Source organism: Salvelinus sp. IW2-2015, linkage group LG28 (assembly GCF_002910315.2).
Source record: "Salvelinus sp. IW2-2015 linkage group LG28, ASM291031v2, whole genome shotgun sequence".
NCBI classification, from domain to species: Eukaryota; Metazoa; Chordata; class Actinopteri; order Salmoniformes; family Salmonidae; genus Salvelinus; species Salvelinus sp. IW2-2015.
The window spans coordinates 6,672,877-6,687,115 of NC_036868.1; positions in this window are offsets into that span (position 1 = coordinate 6,672,877).

Below are 14,239 nucleotides of genomic sequence, written 5' to 3' on the forward strand. Positions count from 1 at the left end.
ATTGTTTTTCAATGTTTTAGTTGCAACTGCTAGGGAAGAGAAGCAACGCTGATACTAGTCAGACTCTCAATCTCACAGGCACAAACATGACTCGAGTGACTCGAGAACATTTTTGTCTCTATTGCATCTTAAGATGCTGGGTTCTTTTACTGAAGACTCCGAAGCATTCTTATAATAAACGGAACATATTTATTTAACGTTCTCCTTAACACATTACAGTCGACTCTCTACAGTGTCTTCAGCCCAGCTCTCCCATACATCATTGAATTTTTACCGCCCTTGAATCTCGTAATCCAATCACTTCAATGCAAGAACGGAAACCCCATTGTCATTTGTTAATTCAAATAACTCAAACCCTGCATACAAATCCCATTAGCTATTTGCAACCATTTTAAATACACCACAGTCTCATCTAATCTCAGCAATCTACTCACAATACCCCATAATGACAAAGCAAAACTCGTTTTTTAGACATTTTTAAGTATTCAGATCCTTTGCTATGAGACTCGAAATTGAGCTCAGGTGCATCCTGTTTCCATTGATCATCCTTGAGATGTTTCTATAATTTATATTGTGTCGAGACACAGATCTGGGGAAGGGTACCAAATTCTGCAGCATTGAAGGTCCCCAAGAACACAGTGGCCTCCATCATTCTCAAATGGAAGAAGTCTGGAACCACCAAGACTCTGCAAGAGCTGGCTGCCCGGCCAAACTGAGCAATCAGGCCTTTATGGTAGAGCGGCCATACGGAAGCCACTCCTCAGTAAAAGGCACATCACAGCCTGCTTGGTTTGCCAAAAGGCACCCTCAGACCCTGAGAAACAAAATTATCTGGACCGATGAAACCAAGATTGAACTCTTTGGCCTGAATGCCAAGCATCACGTCTGGAGGAAACCTGGCACCATCCCAACGGTGAGGCATGGTGGTGGCAGCATCATGCTGTGGGGATGGTGGGAGGCTAGTCAGAATAGAGGGAAAGATGAACGGAGCAAAGTACACAGAGATCCTTAATGAAAACCTGCTCCAGAGAGCTCAGGACCTCAGACTGGGGTGAAGGTTCACCTTCAAACAGAACAACGACCCTAAGCATACAGCCAAGCCAACACAGGAGTGGCATTGGGACAATTCTCTGAATGTCCTTGAGTGGCCCAGCCAGAGCCCGGATTTGAACCCGATCGAACATCTCTGGAGACACCTGAAAATAGCTGTGCAGCAACGCTTCCCATTCAACCGGACAGAGCTTGACAGGATCTGCAGAGAAGAATGGGAGAAACTCCCCAAATACAGGTGTGCCAAGCTTGGAGCGTCATACCCAAGGAGACTTGAGGCTGTAATCGCTGCCAAAGGTGCTTCAACAAAGTACTGAGTAAAGGGTCTGAAGACTTATGTAAATGTGATATTTCTGTTTTTTATTTGTAATAAATTTGCAAACATTTCAAAAAAATAGTTTTTGCTTTGTCATTATGGGGTATTGTATGTAGATTGATGAGGGATAAAAAGGTAAACTTAACAAAATATGGAAAAAGTCAAGGGGTCTGAATACTTTCTGAATGCACTGTATATTTTATACTTAAGCAATAAGGCATGAGGGGATGTGGTATATGGCCAATATACCACGGGTAAGGGCTGTTCTTACGCAAGACGCAACGCGGAGTGCCTGGACACAGCCCTTAGCCATGGTATATTGGCCATATACCACACACCCTCGTGCCTTATTGCTATTGTAACCGATGTGAAATGGCTAGCTAGTGGTGGTGCGCGCTAATAGCATTTCAATCGGTGACGTCACTRGCTCTGAGACCTTGAAGTAGTTGTTCCCCTTGCTCTGCAAGGGCCGCGGCTTTTGTGGCGCGATGGGTAACGATGCTTCGAGGGTAGCTGTTGTTGATGTGTGCAAAAGGGTCCCTGGTTCGAGCCCAGGTAGGGGCGAGGAGAGGGACGGAAGCTATACTGTTACACTATTATAAACTGGTTACGAAGTAATTAGAGCAGTAAAAATACATGTTTTTTTGTCATAGCCATGGGATATCAGACTGTATACCATGGGTGTCACCCAATCAGCATTCAGGGCTCGAACCACCCAGTTTAAATGTGGTTAGCATGTTCAATTAATAAATCATGTAATGGATGTTTCTCTGTTTTCATTAAGATGCAAAAAGTTTTTTTCTTAACAATTTAAGTTTATGTAATAAACTGTCTGTATCTGTCTCAGAAATATACCAATTACTTTAAAAGCACTGCAAATTACCTACACCCATGTTGGCATATCAGAACTTTTTTTTTTAAGTATTTCATTTTGGGATTATTCAAATTCAGTTTGGGACCGTTGAAATTGTTCCTCGGAACAGTGAGGAAAAAAGTTAGTCGCAAGCAGTGATTTTAACCAATTATGAGTAGGCAATTAGTAAGCCATGCCTTCTCATAATTGGTTAAAATCGGCGCTCCACCAACGTTCCGTCAAAAAACAAATATCTAAAATATATAATGTATCAGATACAGGATAAAAAATACTTGGTTGATGATGTCATTGGAAACACTTATCTTCCTCTATCTTTTTTAGTTCAAAACAGAAATGTGCCATTTTCACATAATGTTCATTTTGGGGTGGTGCTGGAGATGATGAATATGAAGTTGAACATTTTTGTAATGAGATCAGTAGAGGATGCAAGAAAGACAAAAATCTGTATGTATGCATAATCATTGTCATGGATGATCAGGGCAGAGTTGTCTGTCCTCTGTTGGGTTTGCCCCCTGTTAACCCCACCATTATGAGTTAGCATCTCATCAGTGTCTACACAGCCTTGGGCTAACCATGTTGCCTGAGGGCTTTGCCAAGAAGCAAACTTCAATGCTGTTACAGAGGCTGCTTTACAATCATATGATTGGTTGAGCATTTCCTTAAGATTTAGAGTCATATTCTGAATGAATAAGCATTATACTTGTTTCTTAATGGGATAATCATAAAGGGATTTATAAGGATTTGTTGGAGTAAGGGTACATAGGCCTATCATTGGTAGATTGGTAGAGTACAAATCCTTATCATCAGTCTGAAAGCAAGAGCTCCTCCAGGAGCTTAGAGCAACACCCTACAGATTATACTCTAACACAGGGTTTCCCAAACTCAGTCCTCAAGTGGTGCACGTTTTGTTTTCTTCCTCTAGCACTACACCACTGATTCAAATAATTAACTAATCATCAAGCTTTGATCATTTGAGTCTGATGTGTAGTGTTAATGCAAAAAACTAAATGTGCACCCCTTTGGGTCCTGAGGACCGATTTAGGGAAACCCTGTGTTACAGTATACTGAAGGGTGTTGCTCTAATCTCCTGGAGGAGCTCTTGCATATGATTTTAAAGCAGCCTCTGTAACAGAATTGAAGTTTGCTGTAACATTACGTTTACATTGCAAATCCAACATCAGGTACTGTAGCTCAGAGGAAATACTCCTCTTGCCCTTGAAGAACAGGGGAGCAAATCATTCGGGTATGGTCTGTGGTGTTCTATTGGTTCAAGTTTAACTTGAACAAACTAAATTGAACTTGTGTTAATCCTCTCAAGGCACTTTCAGTACTGCCTCGGGATTACTGACCTCTGGGGCGGCAGGTAGCCTAGTGGTTAGAGCGTTGGGCCAATAACCGAAAGGTTGTTGAATCGAATCCCTGAGCTGACATGGTACACATCTGTTATTCTGCCCCTGAACAAGGCAGTTAACCCACTGTTCCCTGGTAGGTCATCATTGAAAATAAGAATTTGTTCTTAACTGGATTTCCTAGTTAAATAAAGGTTAAAAAATAATAATAATAAATGACTGTCTGTGGGTTTTGCAGACACAGATCTGACACCCTTAGTATCTAAAAACGTGTTCTTGTTCCAAAATTTAGGCTTTCCTTTGAACATCTCAGCATGCCAGTGTGTGTGTGTAAATTTACTCATTACCATCCCAGCAAAGAGGTACAGTACATTGCCAAAGGTATGTGGACACCTGCTTGTCGAACATCTCATTCCAAAATCATGGGCATTCATATGGAGTTGGTCCACCCTTTGCTGCTTTAACAGCCTCCACTCTTCTGGGAAGGCTTTCCACTAGATGTTGGAACATTGATGAGGGAACTTGCTTTCATTCAGCCACGAGCATAAGTAAGATCCTCCACCAAACTTTACAGTTGGCATTATGTATTCAGTCAGGTAGCGTTCTCCTGGCATCCGCCAAACCCAGATTCGTCCGTCGGACTGCCAGTGCTTTACACCACTCCAGCCGACGCGTGGCATTGTGCACGGTGAATCTTAGGCTTGTGTGCAGCTGCTCTGCCATGGAAACCCATTTCATGAAGCTCCCAACGAACAGTTATTGTGCTGCCTCTTGTGCAGAGGCAGTTTGGAACTCGGTAGTGAGTGTTGCAACCGAGGACAGATGATTTTTACTCACTACGTTTTTATTTTTTATTTATTTCACCTTTATTTAACCAGGTAAGATAGTTGAGAACAAGTTCTCATTTACAACTGCGACCTGGCCAAGATAAAGCAAAGCAGTGCGACAGAAACAACAACACAGAGTTACATGGAATAAACAAGCGTACAGTCAACACAATAGAAGAAAAAAAAGAAAGTCTATATACAGTGTGTGCAAATGGCATGAGGAGGTATGGCAATAAATAGGCCATAGTAGCAAAGTAATTACAATTTAGCAGATTAACACTGGAGTGATAGATGGGCAGATGGTGAGCAAATGGTGTGTAAGTAGTGATACTGGTGTGCAAAAGAGTAGCAAAGTAAATAAAAACAATATGGGGATGAGGTAGGTAGATTGGGTGGGCTATTTACAGATGGACTATGTACAGCTGRAGCGATCGGTTAGCTGCRCAGATAYCTGATGTTTAAAGTTAGTGAGGGAAATGTAAGTCTCCAGCTTCAGCGATTTTTGCAATTCYTTCCAGTCACTGGCAGCAGAGAACTGGAAGGAAAGGCGGCCAAAGGAGGTGTTGGCTTTGGGGATGACCAGTGAGATATACCTGCTGGAGCGCGTGCTACGGGTGGGTGTTGTTATCGTGACCAGTGAACTAAGATAAGGCGGAGCATTACCTAGCATAGACTTGTAGATGACCTGGAGCCAGTGGTTCTGGCGACGAATATGTAGCGAGGGCCAGCCGACTAGAGCATACAGGTCGCAGTGGTGGGTGGTATAAGGCGCTTTGGTAACAAAACGGATGGCACTGTGATAGACTGCATCCAATTTGCTGAGTAGAGTATTGGAAGCTATTTTGTAGATGACATCGCCGAAGTCGAGGATCGGTAGGATAGTCCGTTTTACTAGTGTAAGTTTGGCGGCGTGAGTGAAGGAGGCTTTGTTGCGAAATAGGAAGCAGATTCTAGATTTGATTTTGGATTGGAGATGTTTGATATGAGTCTGGAAGGTTTCAGCACTCTGTGGTCCATTCTGTGAGCTTGTGTGGCCTACCACTTCACGGCTGAGCCGTTGTTGCTCCTAGACGTTTCCACTTCATAATAACATCCCTTACAGTTGACCGGGGCAGGGCAAAAATTTGACGAACTGACTTGTTGGAAAGCTGGCATCCTATGACGGTGCCACGTTGAAAGTCACTGAGCTCTTCAGTAAGGCCATACTACTGACAATGTTTGTCTATGGAGATTGCATGGCGGTGTGATTAATTTTATATGCCTGTCAGCAACGGGTCCACTCATTTGAAGGGGTGTCCACATACTTTTGTATATATAGTGTATTTCTGAAGGCCTCAGAATTTTTTTTCAGTATGATTTTTTGAAAATGACTATACTTCAAGAGGAAGCACAATGCTCATATTCACCCAAACGATTTCAGTCAGACATCCTACCACCTCTGTCCAAAAATAAATGTAAACTTTCTCTAGTAGTGCTGTTAGCTTCTCTCTCACTACCCTGTTATAATGGACCCACTGACTCTCTGAAGACTTACTCCCCTCTGCAGCTTAGCACGGTCGTCGCTAGTTACCACAGCCACAAAGTCCTAAACCCCACACATTTCTACAATTTATCTTCTTAAAATGTGATTTTTAACCTTAACCCTAACTTTAACCACACTGCTAACCTTATGCATAACCCTAACCTTAAATTAAGACCAAAAAGCAACAACAACAAATTTTTACAATATAGACCATTTTTACGATATAGCCAATTTTGACTTTGTGGCTTTGCTATCTAGTGGAAATCGCTTAACACTGAGAAGATCACCCCGGCTGCAGAGGCAATGGTATATATAGTTGGTGTTATATACTGTAATAGTGAATAGCGGCAAAGCTACAATAAGTGATTCATGATTGCATACTGTTTCTAATCAAATGCAGATGGCAAAATGAAACTCTTGGTATCTTCCCATTCAGCCCTGTCACTCTACTGTTTCATCATGTGATTTCACAGTATGTCACAGTAACGGCTGGCATTAGAGTATTTAACGGGTTTGAGGGGTATGAGTGTCATTGTCCACACCTGATGACACATCGCACAGCACACATCAACGAGCTGCTATATTTCTCACAGCAGAAACACCATGGAGAGAAACCAGATGGCCCCTGGCTGTCGGTGCTGTACCTCTCCCTTCACCTGGGTTGATGAAATGCTTCAGATCAGATATATAGTGTCAACGCAGCAATGCTGCAGTTTATATAGTGCATGACCTCAGGCAGTTTATCATTAGAAATGAACACTATGGGCAGGAGAAACGAAGGCCATTTGTCTAGCACTGTCAGCAAGATATGGTTCATCCTAAGTACATCTATATATTACAGAGGGAAATACCACTGCCAGACAGATAATGACTGTGTTTGGGAGATGCCACTGCAGCTGGACAGACAGATAATTACTCTGTTTGTGAGATGCCACTGCAACTGGACAGACAGATAATGACTGTGTTTGGGAGCATGCCCTGGCAGCTGGGACAGAAGATAATGATGTGTTTGGGAGATTGCACATGCAGCTGGACAGACGATAATGACTGTGTTTGGGAAGATGGCAGCAGTGAGCATGAGACAGACAGATATGTACTGCTGTTTGTGAGATGCAACTGCAATGGAAAGACATAAGACTGTGTTTGGGAGATGCCACTGCAACTGGAACAGACAGATAATGCTGTGTTTGGAGATACCACTAGCAGCTGGACAGACAGATAATGAACTGTGTTTGGGGAGATGCCACTGCAGTTGGACAGACAGATAATGATATGTTGGGAGATGCACTGCCACTGACAGACAGATAATGACTGTGTTGGGAGATGCACTGCAACAGATAATGACTGTGTTTGGGAGATACCACTGCAGCTGGACAGACAGATAATGACTGTGTTTGTGAGATGCACTGCAACTGGACAGTAAGACAGATAATGACTGTGTTTGTGAGATACCACTGCAGCTGGACAGCAGATAATGACTGTGTTTGTGAGATGCGCCAACTGTTAACTGGACAGACCAGATAATGACTGTTGTTTGTGATACCACTGCAACTGGAACAGACAGATAATGATGTGTGTTTGTGAGATCACTGCACTGGACAACAGATAATGACTGTGTTTGGGAGATGCCACTGCCTGGACAGACAGATATGACTGTGTTTTGGGAGATACCACTGCAGCTGGACAGACAGATAATGACTGTGTTTGGGAGATGCACTGCAACTGGACAGACAGATAATGACTGTGTTTGGGAGATGCCACTGCAACTGGACAGACAGATAATGACTGTGTTTGGGAGATACCACTGCAGCTGGACAGACAGATAATGACTGTGTTGGGAGATGCCACTGCTGTTGGACAGACAGATAATGACTGTGTTTGGGAGATGCCACTGCAACTGGACAGACAGATAATGACTGTGTTTGGGAGATGCCACTGCAGTGGACAGACAGATAATGACTATGTTTGGGAGATGCCACTGCAACTGGCAGACAGATAATGATGTTGTTGGGAGATGCCTGCAACGAATAATGACTGTGTTTGGGAGATACACTGCAGCTGGACAGACAGATAATGACTGTGTTTGTGAGATGCCACTGCAACTGGACAGACAGATAATGACTGTGTTTGGTGAGATACCACTGCAGCTGGACAGACAGATAATGACTGTGTTTTGTGAGATGCCATGCAACTGGACAGACAGATAATGACTGTGTTTGGAGATACACTGCAACTGGACAGACAGATAATGACTGTGTTTGTGAGATGCCACTGCAACTGGACAGACAGATAATGACTGTGTTTGGGGATGCACTGCAACTGGACAGACAGATAATGACTGTGTTTGGGAGATACCACTGCAGCTGGACAGACAGATAATGACTGTGTTTGGGAGATGCCACTGCAACTGGCAGACAGATAATGACTGTGTTTGGGAGATGCACTGCAACTGGACAGACAGATAATGACTGTGTTTGGGAGATACCACTGCAGCTGGACAGACAGATAATGACTGTGTTTGGGAGATGCCACTGCTGTTGGACAGACAGATAATGACTGTGTTTGGGAGATGCACTGCAACGGACAGACAGATAAGACTGTGTTTGGAGATGCCACTGCAACTGGACAGACAGATAATGACTGTGTTTGGGAGATGCCACTGCAACAGATAATGACTGTGTTGGGAGATCACTGCAGCTGGACAGACAGATAATGACTGTGTTTGGGAGATGCCACTGCAGTTGGACAGACAGATAATGACTGTGTTTGGGAGATGCCACTGCAACTGGACAGACAGATAATGACTGTGTTTGTGAGATGCCACTGCAACTGGACAGACAGATAATGACTGTGTTTGGGAGATGCCACTGCAGACAGATAATGACTGTGTTTGGGAGATCACTGCAGCTGGACAGACAGATAATGACTGTGTTTGGAGATGCCACTGCAGCTGGACAGACAGATAATGACTGTGTTTGGGAGATGCCACTGCAACTGGACAGACAGATAATGACTGTGTTTGGGAGATGCCACTGCAACAGAATAATGACTGTGTTTGGGAGATACCACTGCAGCTGGACAGACAGATAATGACTGTGTTTGGGAGATGCCACTGCAGTTGGACAGACAGATAATGACTGTGTTTGGGAGATGCCACTGCAACTGGACAGACAGATAATGACTGTGTTTGGAAGTGCCACTGCAACTGACAGACAGATAATGACTGTGTTTGGGAGATGCCACTGCGACAGATAATGACTGTGTTTGGAAGAATGCCATGCATCTGGACAGACAGATAATGACTGGTTTTGAGAGATGCCACTGCAACAGATAATGACTGTGTTTGAGAGATGCCACTGCATCTGGACAGACAGATAATGACTGTGTTTGGGAGATGCCACTGCAACAGATAATGACTGTGTTTGGAAGATGCCACTGCAACTGGACAGACAGATAATGACTGTGTTTGGGAGATGCCACTGCAACAGATATGACTGTGTTTGTGAGATGCCACTGCAACTGGACGACAGATAATGACTGTGTTTGGGAGATGCCACTGCAACAGATAATGACTGTGTTTGGGAGATACCACTGCAGCTGGACAGACAGATAATGACTGTGTTTGGGAGATGCCCACTGCAACTGGACAGACAGATAATGACTGTGTTTGTGAGATGCCACTGCAACTGGACAGATAAGATAATGACTGTGTTTGGGCAGATACCACTGCAACTGGACAGACAGATAATGACTGTGTTTGGGAGATGCCACTGGCAACAGATAATGACTGTGTTTGGAGATGCCACTGCAACTGGACAGACAGATAATGACTGTGTTTGGGAGATGCCAACTGCAACAGATAATGACTGTGTTTGGGAGATGCACTGCAACTGGACAGACAGATAATGACTGTGTTTGTGAGATGCCACTGCAACTGGACAGATAGATAATGACTGTTGTTCGGCAGATACCACTGCAACTGGACAGACAGATAATGACTGTGTTTGGGGCGCGGTGGGCGGAGATGCCACTGCAACAGATAATGACTGTGTTTGGAAGATGCCACTGCAACTGGACAGACAGTTAATGACTGTGTTTGGGAGATGCCACTGCAACAGATAATGACTTTGTTTGAGAGATGCCACTGCATCTGGACAGACAGATAATGACTGTGTTTGAGAGATGCCACTGCAACAGATAATGACTTTGTTTGAGAGATGCCACTGCATCTGGACAGACAGATAATGACTGTGTTTGAGAGATGCCACTGCAACTGGACAGACAGATAATGACTGTTTAAGAGATGCCACTGCAACTGATTTGACATAGCCTATAGTATGGTTACTTAGTGTAATACATATATAAGAATATTAATTTTACAGATTGATACAGTATACAAAGAAACGTTTTGACAACATTTGACATATACATTTAAAGTATTTAAGCATAAGTTTCAGTCTAGGTATTAAAACTGCTTCATGATGATTGACAATGGTAACTGAGTGTAAACTATTCCAGCATCCTTAATCTGTCTCCAGGCCCTGCTGTTATCGATCGAAGCATCCAGACAGACACCCTGCTGGGCTTCGTCAAAACCACCTCTCCTCAACAACAACTTAGCCTCAAAATACAACCTAAAATATATGCTATTTTGGAGGCTCAATTTGGCATTTTGCTTTTATTTTGATCATTTTATTTATTCTGTCGGAAGAAAGGATGAGGATTAGAGGAAACATGGAATGCGTTTAATGATGTGGGGGATGACATATTCTGTTTGATAACGTGCTGAAGGCGATGTAGTTTTGTCAGAGGTGCTAAAGCCTGGCCTGAATCAACGAACCAAACCACAACCATTTCAGTAGAAATCACTCTCATTTCTTTACCTTTTGAAGTTCTTCAGCACAAGAGCACCTCACTCTGAGGACCCAAGTTCTCTCATCTTAATCCAGAAACATTTAGGCAAGCAAAATTCTGTCCTAAAAATGTTAGGAGAAATGTTCTGTACAACAGACACAGTATTTGCAAGGCCGACCTGTAGTTACATTAGCGAGTTAGTACTGCTACTTAAAGGGAAATTTCGCCGCTGCTCTTTCACTGTATATGTCCACTAATATGTTATTAACATGTAATATGTGTCATAATAATCAAGAATTTCCTCGATTTCACAAATAGGAGCATTTCTGCATCTCACTGGTAGAAATGGGACATCTACATTTCGTTGGTGTAAGCAAACCACAATTTCCACAATTCATAGCGAATTCAGGGCTTGGTACCACCCCTGTCGAAGTCAATCCGTTTGAGAATGGGTGTCAACAGGTAGCTAATGTTACTCACTGGACCATCCAGTCGTTTATAGAACATCATCTTGCGAATAACTATTTATTTTTATTTTTGCGTGGACAACTCAGTACCTGGATGTGCAAACTACAAGCAAGCACAGGCTGCTGGGGTAACTTTTCATCAGTTACCTTACTAAGAAGACGGGCAGATGTAATGTAACTTACTTAGCTAACTAGCTAGAAAACTACATTTGTTTATCTAAACCAAAATCTAGCTAGTTAGCTTTCATAATACACTGGCTAGACATTAAAAAGGAAATCAATGTAATTAGCCAGCTGCTATCTGGTGATTTGATTTGTAACTTTACAAGCTAACTTTAGCTACCTTAGGTTACGTTAGCTACAGCCTACCTGACCGTATCAAACTGTTAGCTAGCTACATTAACTAACTACCGCAGAGGCTAACATGACTGGCCTATGCATTGTATTTACAAAGTCTGATCCCATCAACATCTGCAGCGGCATCAACACCAAACTCAGCACCAGGAACTAGTATCAGTCACATTTGCTAAATCTTTCCATGAATCCATGATGAGAAAAAATGCTGGAGCTAGGTATAAACATGGTCCGTGTTTTGTTGGGTTGTGCCGTGGCGGAGATCTTTGTGGGCTATACTCGGCCTTGTCTCAGGATGGTGAGTTGGTGGTTGGCGGTATCCCTCTAGTGGTGTGGGGGCTGTGCTTTGGCAAAGTGGGTGGGGTTATATCCTGCCTGTTTGGCCCTGTCTGGGGGTATCATAGGATGGGGCCACAGTGTCTCCCTACCCCTCCTGTCTCAGCCTCCAGTATTTATGCTGCAGTAGTTTATGTGTCGGGGGGCTAGGGTCAGTCTGTTATATCTGGAGTACTTCTCCTGTCTTATCCGGTGTCCTGTGTGAATTGAAGTAGCTCTCTCTAATTCTCTCTCTCTCGGAGGACCTGAGCCCTAGGACCATGCCTCAGGACTACCTGCATGATGACTCCTTGCTGTCCCCAGTCCACCTGGCCGTGCTGCTGCTCCAGTTTCAACTGTTCTGCCTGCAGCTATGGAACCCTGACCTGTTCACCGGACGCGCTACCTGTCCCAGACCTGCTGTTTTCAACTCTCTAGAGACAGCAGGAGCGGTAGAGATACTCTCAATGATCGGCTATGAAAAGCCAACTGACATTTACTCCTGAGGTCTGACTTGTTGCATCTTCGACAACTACTGTGATTATTATTATTTGACCATGCTGGTCATTTATGAACATTTGAACATCTTGGCCATGTTCTGTTATAATTCCACCCGGCACAGCCAGAAGAGGACTGGCCACCCCTCATAGCCTGGTTCCTCTCTAGGTTCTTCCTAGGTTTTGGCCTTTCTAGGGAGTTTTTCCTAGCCACCGTGCTTCTACACCTGCATTGCTTGCTGTTTGGGGTTTTAGGCTGGGTTTCTGTACAGCACTTTGAGATATCAGCTGATGTAAGAAGGGCTATATAAATACATGTGATTTGATTTGATTTGTTGCCTTATCTTACCTCATTTGCACTCACTGTATATAGACTTTTTGTTTTCTTTTTTTCTACTGTATTATTGACTGTATGTGTGTTTATTCCATGTATAACTCTGTGTTGTTGTATGTGTTGAACTGCTTTGCTTTATCTTGGCCAGGTCGCAGTTGCAAATGAAAACTTGTTCTCAACTAGCCTACCTGGTTAAATGAAGGTGAAATAAATAAAAAATGTTGGTGTGTTTATAAGTAGGCTACAATTTCTACTGTAGTTCTCTGAATTATGGAGGCTTAGTTGATTGTTTATGCAAAGCTTGAAGTCTAAATTGGATTAAAGCTGAGTTCTTAGTAAGGAGGGGATGGTGTGGATAACTGACTGGTGTCTGTTGGGGATGGGTATTGTGTGTGTGAAGGTTAGTCAACATGGTCTATTGACACAAGGGGGATGGGTGTAAAGTACCTTGTTTGAGTGTGTATCGATGGGGACAAAGTAGTAAAATGTTGGCTAATCACTGACTACTGTGTGTCCTACAGACTACTCCTGCTGCTGACCTTGACACCAGCTTTAGTAGTGCAGATCCTGTAGACCCATTGGAAGAAAGTTTTCAGCCGGGAACTAGCTCAAGCTCAACATCATCTGACTGGGAAGAGGAAAAGACTGCACTGAGCTGCTGTCATGGAGCTCATGAAGTTCTGCCAGACCAGCTGCCATTGCCTAAGCTCTTCTTGGAGAGAGGAATCATCAGAAGCAGCCATTGTAATTATTTATCTAGCCATCTCAGACAGACAGTGCAGGGTAATATAGCTCCCTGTGAACCTGTAGAAACTAGTACCCCGTTTCGAAAAGCCTGCGTTCAAGAGTCGGAACAAGGAAGTAGGGCTCCCGTCAGGCTGTACAAAGCCAGGGAAAATTAGTAAACCTAGATAACTTGCAATGTCGTGGCAGACAGGAACATCGTTGAGACAAGTCCAATGGCTATATTGAACAAGGACAACCATATCTACTCGCTGCTAGTGTGATCGTGCAATCGGCAAAACATAAATGTGTCACGCCCTGACCATAGTTTGCTTTGTATGTTTCTATGTTTTGTTTGGTCAGGGTGTGATCTGAGTGGGCATTCTATGTTGTATGTCTAGTTTGTCTGTTTCTGTGTTTGGCCTGATATGGTTCTCAATCAGAGGCAGGTGTTAGTCGTTGTCTCTGATTGGGAACCATATTTAGGTAGCCTGTTTTGTCATTGTGGGTTGTGGGTGATTGTCTATGTGTAGTGTTTGTGTCAGCACGATTGTTCATTAGCTTCACGGTTGTCACTTTGTTGTTTTGTAGTGTTCAGTTTTTCCATTAAAATGACGAACACTTACCACGCTGCGTATTGGTACTCCGATCCTTCTCGCTTCTCCTCGTCAGATGAGGAGGACGAAGACAGCCATGACAAAATGCTGCAATAATTGCTGCAAAACATGACTCAATTCATTTCTAGATCAGACGGCAG